The sequence below is a fragment of the Mus musculus genome, chromosome 4, assembly GCF_000001635.26.
Source record: "Mus musculus strain C57BL/6J chromosome 4, GRCm38.p6 C57BL/6J".
Classification (NCBI taxonomy): domain Eukaryota; kingdom Metazoa; phylum Chordata; class Mammalia; order Rodentia; family Muridae; genus Mus; species Mus musculus.
This window is the reverse complement of record NC_000070.6, coordinates 106050669-106059836: the sequence shown is the minus strand read 5'-3', so window position 1 is coordinate 106059836 and position 9168 is coordinate 106050669. Positions and strand designations below refer to the sequence as shown.

General features: G+C 45.1%; 1 long non-coding RNA gene across 1 annotated transcript; it reads left to right on the top strand.

Moving 5' to 3' along the window:
- The first annotated feature begins 2033 nt into the window (after window positions 1-2033).
- Gm30199 lies at window positions 2034-5842 on the top strand. The gene is made up of 2 exons (XR_376494.2): window positions 2034-4934; window positions 5529-5842. It is a non-coding gene; the product is annotated as a predicted gene, 30199 (long non-coding RNA).
- Window positions 5843-9168: the final 3326 nt, after the last annotated feature.

Below are 9168 nucleotides of genomic sequence, written 5' to 3'. Positions count from 1 at the left end.
TTGAGTTTTGTGTGGTTTAGGTATCAGGGTGACTGTGGCCTGATAGAATGTGTTTGGCAATGTTCCTTCTGTTTCTATTTTGTGGAATAGTTTGAGGAGTATTGGTATTCACTCTTCCTTAAAGGTCTGGTAGAATTCTGCATTAAACCATTTGGCCCAGAGCTTTTTTTTGGTTGGGAGACTTTTAATGGTTGCTTTTATTTCTTTAGGGGTTATAGGACTATTCAGATATTTTACCTGATCTTGATTTGGCTTTGTTAATTGGTATCTGTCTAGAAAATCATCTGTTTCATTTAGATTTTCCAATTTTGTGGAGTACAGGTTTTTGAAGTAAGACCTAATGATTCTTTGAATTTCATCAATGTCCATTTCATTTCTAATTTTGTTATCTTTGTTTCTTTGCCTTTGAGTTAGTTTGTCTAAGGGTTTGTCTATCTTGTTGATTTTTCTTAAAAAAACTAGATCTTGGTTTTGTTGATTTTTTTGTATTGTTCTCTTCCATTTCTAATTGATTGATTTTAGCCCCGAGTTTGCTTGTTTCTAACTTTCTACTCCTCCGAGGTGTGCTTTGCACCTTCAGATGTATTTTTAATTTGTTAGTATGAGAACTCTACAATTTCATAATGAGGGTACTTAGTGCTATGAATTTTCTTCTTAGCACAGCTTTCATAGTGTTCTCTAAGATTGGGTATGTTGTGTCCTCATTTTCATTGAATTCTGGAAAGTCTTTACATTTCTTTATTTTATCCCTGACCCAATTATCGAGTAGAGAATTGTTCACTTTCCATGAATATGTAGATTTTCTGTTGTTTCTGTTGTTCAAATCCAGCTTTAATCCATGGTGATCTGATAAGATACATGAGGTTATTTCAATATTCTTGTATCTGTTGAAGCTTGCTTTGTGACCAATGTGGTCTATTTTAGAGAAGGTTCCATAAAGTGCTGAGAAAAAGGTATATTCTTTTTTGTATAGGTGAAATGTTGTATGGGTAAAATGGTGTGTGTGTGTGTGTTTATGTATATAATCTGTTAGGTCCATTTCAATCATAACCTCTGTTAGTTTTGTTATTTTTCTGTTTAGTTTCTCTCTTGATGACCTGTCCATTGGTGAGGGTGGGGTATTGAGGAATCCCACTATTAATGTGTGGGGTTCAATGTGTGATTTAAGCTTTAGCAATGTTTTTTTTTTTTAAATGAATGTGGGCACCCTTGCATTTGGGGCATAGATGTTCAAAATTGAGATGTCCTCTTCGTGGATTTTTCTTTTGAGTATAAAGTGTTTTGCATCTATGTCCCCTTTCAGGTCTTGGACAGTTTTATTCACATCCTTTACCTGTTTCATTGTATTTTCCTCTATTTCTTTATATTTATTTGCTTCCTCTTTAAATGCCTCTACATGTTTGAATGAATTTTCCTTATGGAATTTATGTCCTCTTTAAAGGCCTCTATCATCTGTATAAGATTGGATTTAAGATCCTCTTCTTACGTTTCAGTTTCACTCCAGGGTTTGTTGTTGTAGCAGGATAGCTGGGCTCTGGCAGTGCTATGTTGCCCTGGCTCTTCTTGATTGTGTTCTTACACTGTCCTGTAGGCATCTAGTTTTCCCTGGCATTGGCTGGATGATCCTGATGGCAGCAGGACTTCTCAGGAAGGTGTGTGTAGGGGTATGGGTTAGACAATAGAGGGCAGAGTACCAGACTTTGCTAGCTGTGCCTCAGGCAGACCCCACTCTACTGCTGTGTCTGGGGGAGGACCCTACTCTGCAGGCTGTGTCCTACTCAGACCCAACTGGGATGGTGGGCAGATTCTACTGTGATAGGATTGATAGGGCAGGGATCCAAGCTGGTTAGTCTTGGGCCCCCTGACAGTTTCTACAGAGAAGCAGGATGCTCTTGGGGTTCCTCAAGGCTTCCCTGGCTAGAAGAGCAAGCCCAGAACTAGACAATGGTGCTTAGGGGATCACCTGCCACTCACCTCTTCAGGCTGTGTCCCAGGCAGACCAACTGGGATGATGGGTGGATCTGACTAGGATGGGAGGTTTTCATGGGAATAGGAGCTTTGGGGGTCCTGTAAGGTTCCTCTGGACAGAAGAATGAGCACAGAACGAGACCGGAAGCGAAACTCTCTGGAGTCCTTTACTACAGATATGTTGGAAAGGATCCCTCTGGCCAGCAGACTGTATGTTCGAGAGAAACTATATCAAATCACAAGACTCTTTACAAACCATATTTCATTCGTGAAACCAGTCAGCTTGTTGAGCCTTTGTGATGAGCCAGTCCTATATTGGGCATTGTAGGTCCAAGGCAAACAAAGATGAGGTTCTGTCCTTAGGCTGTGTATTATTGAGAGATAAGGGATGGCCTGGAACACTGAGTACACACCGATCCATAGCCTAAGGTGAATGATCTGAGGAATCACAGAGGATGAGGCAACTTCCTGGGGGAGGTGATACCAGCAGAACCTCAAAGCAGAATTAAGGAAGGCGTCCTTCACATAGAGCTGTGACAGAGCATCTTTCAGGCAGGAGAGGGGACAGAGACAGGACACAAAGCAGGGAGCAGAGGGAAGATCAGCATTGGTTGGAGGGGCACAGGTGAGAGAACACTGTGGCTCATGCCTGTGTCCTCATCTGGATGCTAGGAACAGCATAGACCTTCCAACCAAGACTGGTAAATGGAAGTCGACCACTAAATGGATGGAAAGTGGGGCATATCACTGCTGGAAGATTTCTTTCTATCTTGTCTCATTTATTCTTTATACCCATGTTAACACAAGGAACACCATCAGCTGGGTGCATCAAGGGAAGGAAGCACAATGGGCATTGGAGCCTGGCTGTCAGGTCTGAGCCTGGCTGTACTGAGAGAGGCACCTGGCTCTGGCCTGGTTGCATTTGCAGAGAGCCCCTGAAATTAATTTAATCCCCCTGCATCACTCTCAAGTTCATTTTCTTCTTAGGATGGCATGGCCTAGTCTTGGGAAAGTTTCTGTGTTGAATTTCCTCTGCTAAGACAAAATCCTCAAGATAGACAACTTAAAAGAAGGACAGATTCCTTGGCTCACAGTTTCAGAGGTTCCTGTCCTGGTTGGGTGACTGTTTCATTGTGCTGATTATTTATTTCTGGGCTGTGACAAAACACCTGACGAAAGTAAATTAGTGGGTAAAGGTTATTCTGACTCACAGTTTGAGGAGAGAGACTACCATGGCAAGGAAGTCATGGAGTTGGGCACACAGGGCCGCTGATTACATTGCATCTGTAGTCAGGTCTCTTTTTTGTCTAGTCTGGGACCCCAGCCTGTGCAATGGTGCCACCCATGATACTTATTCATATTAGCTTATTCTAGATCATCCCCTCAGACGTGCCCAGAGATTTGTTTTAATAGTGATACTCAACCCCACCACATTGACAATCAAGATTAGCCATTACTGTCACTTTGGGTGTATGGTAAGGATACACATAACGGTGTCAATGGCATGAAGCACTCATATCATGGAAGTCAAGAAGAAAAGAGAAAGGAAGAAGCAGGTGTTCTAATATGAGGGCTACCTCGTGGGAACGCTCTTGATGACTGACTCCCATCTCACTTGGCCCTTGTTTTCCAGGTTCCATTTCTTCCCAATATCACCACAGGTAGGCAACTAAGCCCTTGGCCTCAAGGTCTTTGGAAACATCTCAGATGCAAACTGTAGTAACCCCATGAGAACTGGCCCTGGTAGATAGCAGGACGTGCTTCTGCCCTGGAAATAGACAATGAGGGACCTGGCAGGGCATTGCTGGAGAGTCAGGGTTCTTCAATAGGCCTCAGTTTTCCCAAATATAAAATAGAAGAGCTGGATAGATGACTTTGAATCTGTATGATGTGGCATCCATCCATTACGGTCACTTTTGCATTACCCAATATAAGTTTCATGCCTCTAATTTTCACCGTAGTTCAGAAACAATTCTGGGTGTGGCTCTGGGACTGATTTTTGAAATAGATGTACAAACTCCTTGCTTGCTCTGTCTCTGATAGGAAAGGTTTACTCCCCCCTACCCTGTAGGACTTTCAAGGTAAGGTTTGAATGGTCTCACAGCTTCTCCTGGCCCTTACCCTTGAACTGTTTGCTGTGAGGTCCCTCATGATGCCCTATGAAGATAGATCTACAACCCAGAGCCCTCGTTAGCAACTATGTGAGTGAGATACTGTGGAACTGCCAATCAAACCTTCAGACGACTGTGGTCCTTACTCACAGTTGACATCACAAGCCAAGAGCGCTCTGCTAAACTGCTCTTGTGTTCCTGGCTTTCAGATGCTGTGTGGGGCGGTGGATGCCTGTTATCTTATGCTGTTGAAATTTGGTGACATTTGTTGCATGGCATTTGATAGCTAAGCCACTACTGGGTTGTGTTGCTGGTGGTCATGGCAGAGACAGCCACTGTACCTGTCACCCTGCTTCAGTATCACTGACACTTTCCTCCCTGGGAGCTCATGGAATGATTGATAAACATCCTTGTCCAGGGAGATTCCAGAAGACGCCTCCTTAGCTTCAAGTTTTCGCTCAGGTTCAGACTTAGGGAAAGATTTTACTGTGGACCAGGGAATAGCAGTGCCATGGCTAGGCCAATAGACCAATAACTTATTATTACTCTCGGCCACAGTTCCCTGGCCTTATCCCCTAATCTAGTAATGAGTTTTCCCACCTCTCTTTCCACCACTGTTATGACATTGTTGTTTCTTTTTTATTTGTTTTATGTGTACAAGTGTGTTGCCTGCATACTCGTGTGTGTGTGTGTGTGTGTGTGTGTGTGTGTGTGTGTGTGTGTGTGTGTGTGTGTGTGTTTGGAGCCTAGGAGAACACGAGGACATTAGACTTCCTGGAACTGAAGTCACAGACAGTTGTGAGCTGCCATGTGGGTGCTGGGAGCAGAACACTGAGAATGTCCTTTGCAGCAACAGTAAGTACTTTTAACTGCTGAGCCATCTCTCCAAGTGGGTTCCCTTCACCCTGAGAGGTCTGTAGTTCACACCTGCTCTGGCTAAGTCCAGGAGGAGATACATTGTATGAGGAACATGAGGGAAAGAGAGAATCCAAGGATCAAGCCACTTCTTGCCTGGCTGGAAAGGCAGAGCTGCCTTTAGCAGAGAAGGCAGGTGCCCCGAGAGGCTGGGTGGAGAGCCCAGGAGCTTGGGACTTGCTGAGTTGACTGTTACATGCTGAAGTGGAGTTCTTGAGGAGCCAGGAAACAATTGTTCCTTGCATGTCCCTTTTACATTGACAAGGGATAGTAGGAGCCACCTGTAAGAAAAGGACAGCAGGTGGCAGCAGGACGGATGATTTCTGGTGACAGGAGGAAAGCGTGACTCATAGGCATGAGACAGGATAGTATCGAGGGAGCTGGATATCTCTTAGCTATCTCCCGATGCATCAATGTTCTCAAGGGAGAGAAACAAAACCATAGGCCAGGATTACGTAAGCCAGGAGGTGCTGAAGACTGGAGGGGAGGGAAAGGTGTGGTCGATTCTCAGTTTTCCTCTCATCCCTCGCACAGGACCCAGCACAGAAGAAATCTGAAGGAACAAGTGTCTGCTGAAACGGACTCTCTGACAGTGACTTTGAAGTTTGGGCCGTCTCCGGAGAGCGACTGCGCCTTAATGCTTCAGTTTCTGTATCTGGAAGTTGGGGACTGATGAGGTGTCACCTGTCATCAGGCAGCACAGAAGATGCCCGAGCAATGCCACTGCTGGTTTCTTAAGCACCACCACTGCCATAGCACCAGGCTGAACAATGTCCTCGAAGTCAGAAAAAAAAACTGGACTGGACAGATTTTCCATTTTTGTACTTCAATAAATTGACTTAAACTAATCATTAAGGACTCGATTTTCCTCTCTTAAAAATGGAAGAAGAGATTTTATGAGGTCAGATTTTTTTGAAGCAATTTGGCAAGGTTTTCTATTTCCAAATCTGTAAATGGCAGAGTGGGTAGTTACAAAGGAAAGAGAGGCTGGGCCAAGAAAGAGAAGCTGGGCTGGTGGCTCTGTAAATTTCTCTGTTCCTGTCAGCTCCAAACGCGAGCGCTTTATGTGTTCAGTGAGCAGCGCTACCTGCAGTCCTTTCTTCCAGGGCGGGCGTGAGGCCTACAGGAAGCAGCTGAGGGAAGCGTTTTGCACTCTGCAGTGTGCTCACAGTGCCCAGTGGGGGTGGGAACAACCTGCGTCTTGAGAGCTCTGGGTGCCCGTGCACTGTGGGAGAAAAGATCTCAGAACCTCTGGAAGACTGTTCTAGGAAGCCCAAGGCAGCCTCATGTGGTCCTTTTGGTTCTGGCTTTTGCAATCTGTCCTAATAAAACCAGGACATGTCACCCATGCTCTGGACTGGAGGCAAAGCAGAAACACATCAGCTGCCCAGCCCTGACAAGAAACAGACAGGGAAGAGCACACTATTTCTCCTCATCTGGAAGAGACCTTTTCTCCACAGTTCCCCAGGCTAGAGCAAGGAATCAGATTCCTGGAGGTAGCTCCGAGGAGGGCAGAGGCAGATTCGCCGCTTCTGAATTTGGACTCCAGTTCTGTCCCATTTTAGATATAAAGGTTGGCCATATATGTCCTGGTTTGTCTTGTGAATAAGTACATATAATAAGTACATATATATCTTGTCTTGTTTGTCTTGTGAATAAGTACAGACTTATTAACCTGATCCTGTGTAGTGACTTGTGAGTGCTGCCTCTTCCCAAAATGTCCCTATGTGGATAAAAAAATTGGAAGATCATTTTGTGGATTTATTACCTGCTCTTCTTCAAACCTCGTTCAAAACGGAAATCCTTGGCTGTAGACTGCAGGATTGTGATTGATAATCGTACGTGGTTAACATAAAAGTTTAAAAATAGGACGTAAGGGCTAATACTCAGGTATGAGCTGTGCTCTGGCTTAAGCTTTCACGCTGTTTTCTCCAGAGTATGTAAGCAAGAGTCTAGCTTGGTCATGTGGACTCCAGTCCAGTGGGGACATCACTGGTCTGGCTTATTAAAGCAAATCTCTGCGCTCTCACCTAGTGTTCTCAAAGTAATGGTTCTGAATTGGGTTTTGGAAAGCACGTGACAGCTTCCTGATGAACCCGAGACTCCTGCCCTGGGACCACGCTTTGGGAGCCACTATTCTAGCTTTTCTTTTTCCAAACACCTCTGGTCTTTGCCAGAATGATCCTTCCAAACACAAGTCAGCCTAAGCTGCTCCCACTTTCAATGGCTTTGGGGTCAGAGGTCATGCTCCAGAGTAAGCAAACCTGGAATGGGAACGGTAATGAGGGCATGACTGGGAGGGTTCAGACTCAACCTGGGCAGCAGAATGGAGCAGGCTATGGGGAGGGGGACAAGAGAGGAAGAGAAGAGAGGGGGACAAGAGAGGGGACCAAGAGTGGGAGAAGGACTAAGGGCAAGGAAAGCCAAGAGGAGAGAGAGAGAGAGAGAGAGAGAGAGAGAGAGAGAGAGAGAGAGCGCACTTGGCAGGAATGACTCAGTTATATAAGGATCAAAAGCTGGAGAAGGGAAGTCAAGTTCAGGGGCTGAAGAGGTTTAGGGTAGGGGGCTGGTGTGTGTGTGTGTGTGTGTCCAGGACTCTAACCATTACTGAGAGAACAGGTACTGAGAGAAGCTGGTGGACAGTGCCCGTTGTCTTTGATATGTTTAATAAACACCCCAGTTTGCCATTTGTCCCAGGTTTCTTTGAGACCTAACAGAATCAAGGTCGCATCTGGCCCTTTTTTAGGTTACAGAAATTGCCAGTCATGCCTAAACTTCATTGGGGGTGAATGGTCTCAACAACACCTGCCAAGAGTTAGCCTAAGAAAAGGAGTTCTGTTCTGCCCCAGCATAAAAAAAAAATGGACGTCTCACCCCATGATCTGACTGAAGGCCCAGATGGCCTCTTAAGAGAAGACTGTCCTCTGCTACCTATGACCTGATTCTTATCTTCCAAAGCCCAGTACTAGAATTATCCCATTGGGGCAAAATGAGATCTACTCAAGTCAGAGACCTCTGAGGTTGTGGGATCCTACCTCATTTATAGTTGAGGAGAAGCAAGAAAAGAGGGAGATGGGATGTGACAATTCATGGAGACCTGTTGTCTGAGCTACGTACTAGGCCCTTGCTGTATACATCAAGGATACAGTGCTGCTTGTGGTTAACATGGTGGTTAGCCACATGGTAATGAATGGTAATGAATGCCTGTTCTGGTTGCTATAATGAAGTATCAAAATTAAAATTACGTTTTCACACAGTACCGGAGGTTAGATACCCAAGATCAAGGTATTGGCAGAGTTAGTTTCTTCTGAAACTCTCCTCTTTTGTTCATAAGTGACTGTCTTTTCCCTATATACCCAACTGTGTGTTCTTAGGAGAATGGTAGTCACATTGGATTGGGAATCACCCAGATGACTTCATCTTACCCCATTTAAAGGCCTAATCTTCAAGTGTGGTCACATTTGGAGGTACTAGACATTAGATCTTCAACCTATGACTTTGGAGACTGGGCACATAGCAGGAAAGTAGCCTTCACGAAGACACCAATAATCCTGTCTCCTGATCTTTACTCCAAAGTACAGTCCCTTCTGCAATGTCCCAGAGCTGGTCTGTGTGACTAGTAATGCACAGCAGGAGGGATGGTGGTGGTATGTCACTTCCAACATGAGGTTACAGAAGGTCTATGCTTCTCACTCATTATCCTGGCTTCCCAGTGAGACACTCCCTCTTGGGAAAGCCAGCTGCCATATTGGGAGACTCATGTTGCCAGGACCACAGGTCTCCTGCTAAGAGCTACTGGGAAGGCAGGTCTTTCAGCCATAGTCAAAGATTCTGAAAACTGGAGTCTCACAAGCGATCCTGAGCTGGACCCACCTGGCATAGCTCTGCTGGGCTCAGGGAGTCTGAGACAGTGAGTGCTTGTTTGAAAAATTGCTGCTAACTTTGGAGTTGTTTGTTATTTAGCAATAGGTGAAGAACAGCAAGGCTTGGGTAAGTTGAGTCTACGCAGATTCTGAGCGGCAGAAAGAACCGGATATCCACATATCTGACTCCCCTGCTCTTTCTAACACACCCCGTCAATTGAATCAAGAGGAGCTTTGGCTCAGATGATAGTGCTGAAGGATACAGGAAGACAGGATGGGAAAAGAGGAGGAAGAAAAACCCTCCACAGCCA